A 14152-nucleotide genomic window follows, 5' to 3' on the forward strand; every position below is an offset into this window, starting at 1 on the left:
TGCTATTGATGGTATGCAAGCACAAAATCTCGAAATGATGCAAATGATGCGCCAAATGCAACAACAACAAGAAGCGAGGAATGCCATAACCGACCAGCGGTTCACTGATTTGCTTAGCAGGTTTGATAACTTAGAAGTACATCAGCGATCACCCGGTCCAAGAACAAGAGGCGGAAGACAACATTGATTCCTTTTTCTTTCTTTTTGTATTTCATTTCTTTCCCTTAAAACATTGGGGACAATGTTTCATTTAAGTATGGGGGGGGGGGGGGGGGGGGGAACCGTGTTCTTTCTATCCTCCCTTCTTCAAGTATGTACCTTTCTTTTCATTGTTATTTCCCTTATAAAAAAAAATTCTTATAATATAGATTTATTTTAAGTTAAGTCCCTAGTGTGAAAAATTTATATTATCTATTCCCTCAAAAAATTTCATGAGTCATAACAAATATTCAACACACTCAGTAAGTATAAAGGTTGCTTATTTTATCAAACTTGAGACAAATTAAGACTAAAACTATTACCGCCCCGATACTCTAAACAAACCTCAACATGTTAGATCAGAAAGGCAGTTGTTATACAAGTCCCTGGATTTTTAACCTTATAATAACCCCGAGTAGTTTATACAAGAAGTCAGCACCATCTTAATAGCAAACTACGTGGAGGGCCGATGAATATAAGTGAATGATTCCCAAAATAAAAAAAATATAGCAGGAAATGCACTAACTAAGTTAGGTGATCCTCACCAGATCATTTAATCCAAATGTTGCAAATCATGCAAAAACATAATACGAAAGACCCATTATAAGTTGGTTCAGCAGGTATCTGGTACTGAACTTGGTAGGGCGGACTGCGGTCCGATCCCCCGCAATTTGCAATGGACTGAATAACGAAGTTATCCGACTTATGTACCAGAACTTCTAGCTAAAAGGGGATCAGAATCACTAACCGGTCACTCCACTATGTGCGCGAAACGATAAAGGGCTTAATGTGATTTCGCTAGAATGAAAACGGGTGAAATAAGAGTAAAAGAACCAGGCTAGCTATAATAGCATGACTCGAACTGGCTTGCATGAGGTGAGATTATCTGATGTGGTAGCGGTAGTCCTTGTTGTCGAGATTAGACTCAAGATACTTCAAAACGAAATCTACTTGCAACCTAGTACGAATTGATGTGTGTTTTGGAATTTCATCTGGCTAAATTCTTAAAACAAGTTCTATATTGTATTTTGCTTGAGGACAAGCAAATATCTAAGTATGGGGGAGTTTGATAACATGAAATGATATAACATTCTAGGACTCAATTTAATTAAATTATATTATTATTTACTTCAATTTATTTCATTTTATTCGATATTACTCGGTATTTTCTTTCTATTTATCCCAGGTAGTTTATTTGAAGCACAAGTGAAAAAGGAAGAAAAGGAGGTGAAAAAAGGAATGAAAAGAAGCAAATATCAAAAGCCAAAGCCCAGCCCAAAAAGCACAGGCGCTGCACCTGTGACGAGCGTCACACAGGCTGTGACGAGTGTCACGCTTTACCCACTTGTGTTACGAGCGTAACACATGGTGTGACGGACGTCACACCATTCTCCTATATTTTTGGCTTCAGAGACGTTGAGGCCTATTTGTACGCCTGACCATTTGGCACGTGAAGACCCTTTTACGCGGAAGACTTTTGGAAGCAGTTACGAGAAGAGACCAGTATAAATAGTAGTTTTTGGCAAACCCTCGAGACGTCCTTTTTCTTCTTCGCCGTTTTCTCTTTTTCGCACTTTTTCTCTTCCAGCAGCATAAGTATTTTACAACATTATTTTTACAACTTTTATATTGTTTCCTTTGCAATTTCTATTTTCTTTTTCAGCAATTACTTAATTTTTCGCACAGTAGTTTCTACACCGGAAACTATTGTGTACCTTTCACTAGATCTAACCTTACGTTAGACCCTAGATTTTTATTCCTTCAATTTTATTTTCCTGTCCGATTGAAGAATTCAAGAACAAATCCAACCGGTCTGTGGTGGAGTGTTCAAGACTGCTATTTAATTACTCAGGTTCTTTAATTATAGTTTGAATTTATATATGCTTTGTTTTACTATTTATTTATGTTATCTGCCTGAGATGAAATTATTTATGCATGCTGATTATTTAGATCTGTTTAGTATGTCTGGCTAATTCATTTAGGTGTCGGTATGTAAAGTAAGCGGAATGAAGGAATCAAAACTAAGTTGGTTTAATTAAGTTTAAAATAAAATCACTCTTTTTACGGTCTCAACTTACAGGTTTAATAACAAGGTTTTTGTACGAAAGTAAAAGACATAAAGAAGTTAAAATCAATAGAACGAGAGTTTGAGTTTTTAACTGGACAGTGTAAGTTGGACATTAATTCTAGATCAGGGCGAGAGCAATTTTTAGAGTTAATTAAATTCTAATCTTTTCTAAAAAGTATTTTTAAAGGTTAAGTGTGAGGACGAGAGTTAAGCATTTGAATTTAATTATATAACCTAAGTCAACAGAGCGAGAGTTTGAGACAAGGGTGTTTAAACGATTAGTGTTTTCTTAAAAAGAGTTTCTACGGATTCTATTGTTTTCAAAAAGTGGTTTTTGACTTAACTAATAAGTGACAGCTACGTTAATATAAAATCATAGTTTATTCAACAGAGCGAGAGTTTGAGATAAGACTTTTAAACAATAGTGTCAACCGAAAAGATTTATTTTAAAACCAAGAAACCAACGAAGAATTGATTCCCTAATTACGACGAACTACATACCGATATCCGCTTAATTAATATTTAATTTAGATCTTATTTTTTAGTTTTAACTTTTCCCCAAACAATCAAAGTATCATCCGCCTTAGCTTTACGAAGTAACCTTAGAAAACGGTATATCGATTCATAAGTCCCTGTGGGATCGATATCTTTTAAAACTACGCGATAGAACTGTGCACTTGCAGTTTGTACCCCAAATTCGACTCATAAAGTCGCGACCAATGATCGAGCGTGCGATGCATTTAGGTATATTTTCGCTAACTTCAGGTACTATATGTGCATAAGGAAAAATGGATTCAAGCACTCCGACAAGAACCTAATCAACTTTAGAAGGCTATCGAACTCCTCAAAGGAATATGAGAGTAAGAAGGGTAAACATAAAGGTTCATGCTACAATTGTGGAAACGTCAGTCATTATTAGCCGAATTGTTTATTGATCTAGAAAGATGGAGAGAAAGGCTATCATAAGAAATCTAGCAAGTCTAGAAGAGCATATATTGCTTGGGAGAGTGAAAGTGATTCTTCAAGTGATGAAAGCTCAAGTTCAAGTGGAAAATTGGACAAAATTTGCTTCATGGCCAACAAAAATAAGAATAAGAATGTAAGTCTTTCTAAACTTGAATTTATTAATGAATTGTCTTATTCTCAATTACTAAAGGATTTTGAAAATCTACATAGAGAAGTCATAGACGCTTTTAAAAAGTTAGCTTCAAACAAAATAATCTTTTCACATTTAGAAGCTAAAGTTTTAGAAACCAAAAATAATATGGAAGCTCTTAAGCAATTTATGGTAGATTTTCAAAAAGATAAGAATGAGGATGAAGAACCTTCATGGTTCGGTTGCGAAACTTGTCACATTTGGCAAAATGAGGTAAATACTCTTAAAACTAAATTGGACAAGGCATTACAATCAAAGGTTACATTTGCTATTAATCCATCAAAGTTTAAACGGTCTTTGAATTATTCATATAAAAAGTATAAATATGTTCAAAAGGATTCAAATAGCAAAAGTACATCTCATCATAACTTATCTTGTCATTATTCTTGCAAGAAAGGTCACACTATTGAAAAATGCAGGTTTAAGAGACTTTTTGTTCCTAAAGGTGTTTTTTAATGGTTGCCCAAATGCAACCTTGATTTAACTCACTCTCAAGGATCCAATGAAATTTGGGTACCTATTACTCTTGTTTGATACTATAGGTCGAATGTCTTGGTTCTACGGAGAAAATGTGGTTTCTCGATAGTGGGTGCTCAAGATAAATGGCGGGTGACATCTCTCTATTGATTGACTTTGTGCCAAAGAAGAATGGTTATGTTACCTATGGAGACAACAACAAGGGTGCAATAATTGGAAAAAGTAGTATAAGTAATCCCTTGTTTACTTCTATCTCCGATGTTATGTTAGTTGAAGGTCTTAAACAGAATCTTCTTAGCATTAGTCAATTATTCGACAATGGGTTTAAAGTAACTTTTACAAATACTTATTGCATGTTTGAACATAATGAAAAACAATAATGTATGTTTAATGGCTTGAGGTTTAATGACTACTATATGATTAACCTATATGACATATCCTTGATAGGAACTAAGTGTCTAGTGACCATGAGTGAAGACTCTTAATCATGGCATAGGCGCCTAGCTCATGTCAACTTTGATTTACTAAAAAAAGTGACTTCAAAAGATTTAGTAATCAGTAAACCAAAAATAAAATTTTCAAAAGACCATCTAAGTGATGCATGCCAAATGGGTAAGTAAACAAGAATCTCGTTTAAATCAAAAAACATTGTGTTAGGTTTGGTGTGTTAGTGATTGGCTACATTTTGAGAAAACAAAGATGTTGGGCAAAATGTCTTGCCTTGTTGGCACAACATCATAGCGAGCCCTATTTCAGTTTCTCTGAAGCTTTACGAAAACTTTTGAAGACTCTCTGAAGCTTTACGGAAACTTATGAAGACTCTTTAAAGATTTTTTTCACGTATTATATGGTCCAAGAAAAGTGTATTTTAGAAGCAAATGACATGTTGTGCTTTGCCTTATTTCTGAAGAAAAGTTGTCAAAACATTTTACGAAAACTTCTGATACGTGTTGTTTCTACAGAAGGTTATGCAGATATCAAAACATTTGCAGAAACTTCTGATATGTGTTATTTTTGTAGAAGGTTATGCAGATGTCAAAACATTTACAAAAACTTCTAGTATGTTTTGTTTCTGCAGAAGGTTATGCAGATGTCAAAACATTTATAGAAACTTCTGATATGATTGGATTCGATTATGCAAAAGATTGTGTAGATGTCGAAACATTTAAGGAAATATTAGATTTGGTTCTGCAGAAGATTGTGCGTAATGAATGTCAAAACATTTAAGGAAACATTAGATTTGATTATGGAGAATGGATGTGAAAATATTTAAGGAGACATCTGATTTGATTTGATTTGTTTTGATTTGCTGATATTTTAGCCCGGAGCCCATGCTTTTCTAGGGCTATTTAAAAGACGATTCTAAACCTAAGAAGAAAACAAAGTAGTGCTGGAAATTGTTGTTTTAGGGTTTAGTTGTTTTTGTTATTTGTGAGACATTCTAGTATCTCTTTGATACTTGAATTGGACTGAGTTTATTGGGTTGTAATTATGAATCATTCATGAGATTTTAAGCAAGAGTGTATTCTATTTCATCGGAAGTGTGTCTTCTGTTCTTTGATTGTTTTTCAGTTGTTATCACTATTGTGTGATTGAAGGGAAGTGAGAAGGGTCTCACATCTAGGAGAGTATTAGATAGAAATTCCACGGGTAATGATTAGGTGAGAAGTTTGTAAAACCAAAGGTTGTTTAGAACTTCAAACTAATACTATTATGGTGGATTTCCTTCCTAGCTTGGATGCCCATAAATGTAGGTAAAGTTGCACCGAACTGTGTTAACAATTATTTATGTTATTTACTTCTTGTTACTTACTTGAACATTGTTATTGTTTGTGTTGTGACAATGTCCCGCTCCTGGTGTCGTGATATCATATATGACATTTGGGATCTGCATACCAGAACTTCAATTGGCATCAGAACAGGCACCCTATTATGTTTTGGGTGAGCTCTAGGGAGATATTTTCTAGTACTATGAGCAAGGAAGGAGAATTTGTCCACATACCACCTATTCTGGATGGCACCAACTATGATTACTGGAAAACGCATATGATGGATTTTCTAAAATCTATGGATAGCAGAACCTGGAAAGCAGTTATCAAAGGTTGGGAACATCCTGTGGTGCAAGACAAATATGGGAAGAACACAACTAATTTGAAGCCTAAAGAGGACTAGTCAAAGGAAGAAGACGAACTTGATCTTGGAAACTCCAAAGCTTTGAATGCCTTGTTCAATGGAGTTGACAAACATATATTTAGGTTAATAAATACTTGTAATGTGACCAAATATGCATGGGAAATCCTTAGAGCCACTCATGAAGGCACATCAAAAGTAAAAATGTCAAGACTTCAACTTCTCACCATCGAATTTGAGAATCTCAGGATGAAAGATGATGAGTGTATTCATGATTTTCACATGAATATTCTTGATATTACCAATTCATCTAATGCCTTGGGAGAGAATATGTCAGAAGAGGAGCTTGTTAGAAAAATTATCAGGTCGTTGCCTAAGAAGCTTGACATGAAGGTCACAACTATTTAAGAAGCCCAAGACATTTGCAACATGAGAGTGGATGAGCTTATTGGGTCACTTCAAACTTTTGAATTGGCTATCAGTGATAGATATGAAAAGAAGAACAAGAGTATAACTTTTATCTCAAATACTGAGGATGAAGAGGATCAATGTGACTTGGAGACTGATGAAGGAATTTATAATGTCGTTTTGCTTCTTGGGAGGCAATTCCGTAAGGTGTTGAAGAAAATGGATAGAAAATCAAGACCTGATGTCAAGAACATGTCATTTGACATCAGTAAGAACAATGATTCTCAGAGAAAAGTAGGAACAAAATAAAATCCCAATCAAGGAAAAGGTATTTAGTATCATGGATGTGAGGGTTTTTGTCACACTAGATCATAATGTCCCACGTATCTCAAGAAACAAAAGAAAGGCATGTCTGTTTCTTGGTTTGATAATTCTGAAGGTGAAACTGATGATAAAACTGCTAAGCATGTTAAAACTTTCACTGGTAGATATGAATATGATGAAGATTCTTGTGATGATGATGTCTCTTATTGAGAATTGACTGCTTCCTATAAAGAGCTTTGTGTCAAAAGTGAAGAGGTGTGTAAGACAAAAGAAGAGCAGAAGAGAATCATAACTCAAATACAGGTTGGAAAAGAGAAACTTTTATCTACTATCACTGATGTTGAAAACATCAAAATGAGTCTTCTAAACTTGAAAACATGACCAAATCCATAAGAATGTTGAACAATGAGTCTATTATGCTAGATAAAATTCTTCAAGTTGGAAAATGGGCTGAAAACTTAAAAGGTATATGTTTTAATTACTAATATCAAAATAAACAAGGATAAACCCCTGTGACAAAATTTATTCCTCCATAAAGGAAGTATGAGCCCATGATGTCCGACCAAATGTTACAACATCCTGCCAGACATCAGGAAACTCAAACTAAAGTCAAGTTTTTACCTTGGAAATGTCATTACTATGGTAAATATGGACATATAAAGCCTTTCTGCTACAAACTATATGGTTATCTAAAACATCCAACATATCCTAGGTATAATCATGTAATGATTAAAACTAGAAAGGAGTGGAAACCTAAGGTTATTGTCTCTAGTCTTACAACCCATACTTCTCTTAGAGCTTCATCTAGACAAGATTGGTACTTTGATAGTGGTTGTTCAAGACACATGACAAGGGTCAAGAAGTATTTGGTGGACATTAATTATTATTCCTCTAGTTTTGTCACATTTGGTGATGGAGCTAAAGGTGAAATCAAGGTTATAGGAAATATAGGTTACGATGGTCTTCCTATATTAGATGATGTTCTGCTTGTGAAAGGACTGATTGCAAATCTCATCAGCATTAGTCAGTTATGTGATCAAGGTTTAAATGTCAATTTCACCAAGTCAGAATGTTTAGTTACAAATGAGAAGAATGATGTTCTGATGAGAGAAATTAGGTCTAAAGATAATTGCTATTTATGGATACCACAAGAAACTACTTGTTCTTCCACATGCCTAATATCCAAAGAAGATGAAGTCAAGTTGTGGCACCAGAAGCTTGGACATCTGAATCTCAAAGGGATATCTCTTGGTTACTCTACAAACAACATAACTTGCAGGGTATTTATCTTCAGAACCAAGGGCATGATAATGTTGTGGTTAATGATTCAATTATTGTAAAAGGGACTGATGTCGATGAAGATGTTGGAACATCATCTCAGTAGATTGATGCTTAAAAAAATGTGGAAGACACTGAGTCGAATATTGAGCCAACAAGGGCTGAATCAGGTAACCCTCAAGCCAACAAAGGTCCTTCTATCAGAATTTAAAAATATCATCTAAAGGAACTCATTATTGGAAATATTAATGAAGGGGTCACCACTAGATCTAGAGAAGTGATATCCAATGCTTGTTTTGTCTCAAAGTCTGAACCTAAAAATGTGAAGAAGGCCTTGACTGATGAATTCTGGATTAATGCTAATGAGAGAAAAAATACTTTTGTAGGATGCTTCTTTTTGGAAAATAATCTTATATCTTGGTTCAACAATAAGCAAAATTGTGTGTCCCTGTTTACTACTGGAGCTGAGTATATTGCAGCAGGAAGCAACTGCTCTCAATTGATTTGGATGAAACAAATACTAAAGGAATATAATGTCAAGCGAGATGTCACGACATTATATTATGACTTTGAGTATGATGTCAAACAGATCGTCCAAGACATCATGCCTCTAAAGAAAGTTGTTGGGAAAAAGGTCCCTGTTAATATGCTTGAAGTTCACATTGACAACATCTTTTTTCACTCTGTTGAAAATTTTGTAAAATGGAAGTTTGTGTACAAAAGGAGGTTGCATTTGGAAAAAGAACTTGGGAAGGATGCCCTTGAATGTAAGGAGGTAGTAAGTCTTATTGAGAATGCAAGATTAATGAAAAGTGTTGTTGGGTTTGGTAAGTGTTATGAAATGCTAGTAAAGGAGTTCATTATGATCATTACTATGGATTGTGACAATAAGAAGAGTAAGGAGTACAAAAAAGTGTATGTGAGAGGTAGATGTGTGGATTTTTATCCTGAGGTGATTAATAGGTTTATGGGAAGGTGTGAGGATGAGTAGGCTGAAATAAAAGTACCTGATAACACTATTTACAAAGAAATCACTGTCAAACAGGTGTCACAATGGCCAAGAAAGGGCAAGCTATCAGCTAGCAAGTTGAGTGTGGCATATGATGTGCTTCCTAGGATAGGAGCTGCAAATTGGATTCATTTACATTGTTGGAACCAAAACCAAGTTTGACTTTGGGTCTTATATCTTTGAGAAAACTCTGAAGCATGCTAGTAGTTTTGCTGTGAAAATGCCTATTGTTTTTACCTCTCTAATTTGTGGAATAATTATGAGTCAGCACCCTGGGATCTTGACCATTTCTGATGTAACAAGTAAGAGGGAATCTCCTTTATCCTTGCATTATAGGTTGTTTGCAGGGACACATGTCCTAAACATTGTCATGACATCTGGTAAGGAAACTGCTAGCTCAACCTCAAAGGATGGAATAATTGTTGATGCTGCTACTAATGAAGAAACAAATGCTAGTTCTGACATCTAATATGGTTTGATTATTGCTTCGGTATTTGTGTTTGTGGGCCATGCCCTGCATATTTGAGCGCTTTTAGTGCTTATGGTCTGTAACATAATATTTTGCATGCTCTGCTACATATATTTCAGTTTTTCTCCACTACTTCTGTGGTTGTTTGTCATTTTTTTGGCTAAAAACGGGAGTAGTGGTGTGGTGTGGTTATTTGGTATTTTTCCTTTTTCCCCTTGAGGGGGAGTACTAATGGAGGGGGAGTAGTGCTTGCCTCTATTATGGTGTTTAGGGTGAGCATGATGTTTTGATGTTGTCATGATTGTGATATGCTTTAGGAGGAGCATGATATTTTGATGTTGTCATGACTATGAGATGCTTGATGTCATACTTGATATCTTGACATCCTGTTTGGGAGAATTCATTTTTCTCTACAAAAAGTTTGTGTTATGAGAGTTTATTTCTCCGTGAGGTTGGTTTTATCTTATTCTGCTGCGTATGCCTCTGTTGTATCTTAAAGAAGTTCTTGTATGTTTATTGGTGTTTACACGATATGTTTTACAAAGGTTGTTTTAGCCAAAATTTTCCAAAGAGGAAGATTGTTAGGTCTGGTGTGTTAGTGATTGGCTGCATTTTGGGAAAACAAAGATATTGGGTAAGATGTCTTAACTTGTTGGCACAACATCGTAGCGAGCTCTGTTTTAGTTTCTCTAAAGCTTTACGGAAACTTCTGAAGACTCTCTGAAGATTTTTTTTCACGTATTGTGTGGTCTAAGAAACATGTATTTTAGAATCAAAGCACAGGTTGTGCTTTGCCTTGCTTCTGAAGAAAAGTTGTCAAAACATTTTACGAAAACTTCTGATATGTGTTGTTTCTGCAAAAGGTTATACATATGTCAAAACATTTGCATAAACTTATGATATGTGTTGTTTCTACAGAAGGTTATACAGATATCAAAACATTTGCAGAAACTTCTGATATGTGTTGTTTCTGCAGAAGGTTATGCATATGTCAAAACATTTACAGAAACTTATGGTATGTTTTGTTTATGCAGAAGGTGATGCAAAAACATTTACAGAAACTTCTGATATGATTGGATTTGATTATGCAGAAGATTGTGAAGATTTTGGAACATTTATGGAAATATTAGATTTGATTCTACAGAAGATTGTGCATAATGGATGTCAAAACATTTAAGGAAATATTAGATTTGTTTCTGCAGAATGAATGTCAAAACATTTAAGGAGAAATCAAATTTAATTTAATTTGATTTGTTTTGATATGCTGAGTTTTTAGCCCGAAGCCCATGCTTTTATGGGGCTATTTAAAGGACGATTCTAAACCTAAGAAGAAAATAAATTAGTGTTGGAAATTGTCGTTGTTAGGGTTTAGTTGTTTTTATTATTTGTGAGTCATTCTAGTATCTCTTTGATACTTGAATTGGACTGAGTTTATTAAGTTGTAATTGTGAATTACTCATTAGCTTTTAATCAAGAGTGTATTATGTTTCATTAGAAGTATGTCTTATGTTCTTTGATTGTTATTAAGTTGTTATTAGTGTTGTGTGATTGAAGGAAAGCGAGAAGGGTCTCATATATAGGAGAGTCTTAGATAGAAATTCCACGGGTAGTGATTAGGTGAGAAGTTTGTAAAACCAGAGGTTATTTAGAACTTCAAACTAATACTGTTATAATGGATTTCCTTTCTGGCTTGGATGCCCCCAAATGTAGGTGAAGTTGCACCAAACTGGGTCAACAATTATCTATGTTATTTACTTCCTGTTACTTACTTGAACATTATTATTGTTTGTGTTGTGAAAATGTCTTGATCCTGGTGTCGTGACATCATATACGACATCTGGGATCTGCATACCAGAATTTCACATTGTTTCAACTTCGATACCTCTTGAGCTTCTCCATATGGATCTCTTTGGTCCCTCAAGGACAAAGAGAATATGTGGTAATTACTATGGTTTTGTGATAGTAGACGATTACTCGAGATTTTGTCGGGTCATCTTTTTGCATAGTAAAGATGAGACTTTTTCAACTTTCACACAATTTGCAAGGTTATCCCAAAATAAGATGAATTTAAAAATAGTTACTATCTGAAGCGATCATGGGGGTGAATTTGAACCACCTCTTTGAGAATTATTATGATAAACATGACATTGGGCATAATTTATCCGATCCAAGAACTCCACAATAAAACAGTATTGTGGAGCACAAAAATCGTGTTTTAGAAGAGTTGGCTAGAACTATGCTCAATGAGAGCAATCTATCTAAGTATTCTGAGCCAATGCCAGTAGCACGACATGTTATGTCTTAAATAAGATACTAATACATCCTATTTTAGACAAAACTATTTACGCAAATGCTTTGTTTTAAATCAAGGAAAGGAAATCTTAGAAAGTTTGATGCGAAAGAGGATGAAGGTATCTTCCTTGGATACTCTCGATCTAGCAAAAATTATAGGGTTTATAACAAAAGATTATGTATTGTCGAAGAGTCGGTACATGTCACTTTTGATGAATCTTATCCGAGAAATGTCGAAAAAGGTGTTACTTTTCATGATGTAGGTGTATCTTTACAAGACATACTCAAAGAAACCGAAGAAGGAATTGATCAGCCTAAAGTGGTGGAACTTGAGAAAGAAGAAGATAACAATTATGGAAAGGAAAAGGTTGAAAGTCCAATTGTAGTGGATGATCTACCTTTGGCTTGGAAGACCTACAAGGATAATCTAATTTATAACATACTTGGATACATCACCAAAATCTTGGCAACACGCACCAAGATAAGTAATTTTTGTTATCACTTTGCATTCGTTTCACAAGTTGAACCTAAAAATGCAAAAGATGCTTTACTTGACGAGCGTTGGCTTATGGCCTTGCAAGATGAATTAAACCAGTTTAAAAGAAATGATATAACCTTGTCCCTCATCCGCGAGATCATCGAGTTATTGGCACTAAGTGAGTTTTTATACATAAACTCTACGAAACGGAGTGATAACTAGGAATAGAGCCCGACTAGTGGCTCAAGGTTATAACCAAGAGGAGGGCATTGGTTATGATGAAACTTATGCTTCAGTTACTCGCCAAGAGGTTACATGCCTTTTACTAGCTTATGCTTGCTCTAAAGATTTCAAGTTATTTCAAATGGACGTGAAAAGTGCTTTCCTTAATGGATATATTAGTGAGGAAGTTTATGTTTCACAACCTCCCGGTTTTAAAAATCATGAGTATCCTAATCATGTTTATAAAATAAAACGAGATTTGTATGGTCTCAAACAAGCCCCTAGGGCTTGGTATAAGTGACTTAGTAAGTTCTTAATTGATCAAGGATATTCTAGAAGGAAGGTAGATACTACACTTTTCATTAAACATCAAGGAAAACATACTCTTCTAGTTCAATTTTATGTTGATGATATCATATTTGGTTCCATTAACATGTAATTAGTCAAGGAGTTTTCTAAGCTAATGCATGGTGAGTTTGAGATAAGTCTCATAGGGGAGTTGAATTACTTTCCCGGTCTTCAAATCAAGCAACTCAACAAAGGGATGTTTGTGTGTCAAAAAAAATATTGCAATGAATTGCTAAAGAAATTTAGTATGGAAGATGCAAAATTACTTGACACTCCAATGCCCATAAATGGAAACTTGTAAGAATATTGAAAAGGTAAGGATGTTGATGTCAATAAGTATAGAAGTATGATTGGATCTCTTATATATCTTACTGCATCTAGGCCGGACATTATAGTTTAGAGAATTAATCATTAATTTTAAGATAGTTTTCAATTAAGAATTTAGGACAATTTCCAATTAGATTCACATTAGATTTTTGGTTAACTTTTAATTGTTTAGTTAACTTTAGGTTAATTTTAGAAAAAAAATGCATGATTAACATCTTAATATTTTTAGGATTCTAGATATAATAACAATCTATGTGCTTGATTCGTATCCCCGATTGGTTGATCGATCAAAATCAGTTTTGATCAAATAATCACTTGACATCTGTCTAATTTCCCATATCCAATAAAATGATCAAAAGCCTCTTGATCACTTGATAAGACTAATCCTCTGCACTGACATGTAAATGGATCTCACACTCAAGACATTGAAGACAAAAGGGACAACAAGCACAACAAAAAGAATCTTCTTCAAAAACTTGTCAATTACCATTCGAATTGTGCGATACGAGCCTTAAGGAGTGGAGAAGAACGAAAGGGATTATTCTTATCCTTATTTTGAGTATCTTTGAATACGAAGCGTAGGCCTCAGTTATTCAAAGTATTCTCCTTCACTAATAGACTTTAGTGCAATTCAAATCGAATAACTATCAAGTCTTCTTCCTCACATCCCACACCATTCCACAAAACAACAGTGCAACAAATCTTCACCCATTTTCTTCCCCTTGTTTACTTAAGACTAAAATAATTTTTGTAAATACAATAAAAAAACACTTAAAAATACGATACGAATTGCACGCCATGAGCCTTAAGTAGTGGAGAAGGGTGAAAGGGATTATTCGTATCCTTGTTTTGAGTACCTTTGAATACGGGACGTAGGCCCCAGTTATTCAAAGTGTTCGTCTCTATTCATAGACTTTAGTACAATTTAAATCAAGACAATATTTTCAAAGCTAAAATCAATCTTAACC

Source organism: Lathyrus oleraceus, chromosome 2 (genome assembly GCF_024323335.1).
Source record: "Lathyrus oleraceus cultivar Zhongwan6 chromosome 2, CAAS_Psat_ZW6_1.0, whole genome shotgun sequence".
Lineage (NCBI taxonomy): Eukaryota > Viridiplantae > Streptophyta > Magnoliopsida > Fabales > Fabaceae > Lathyrus > Lathyrus oleraceus.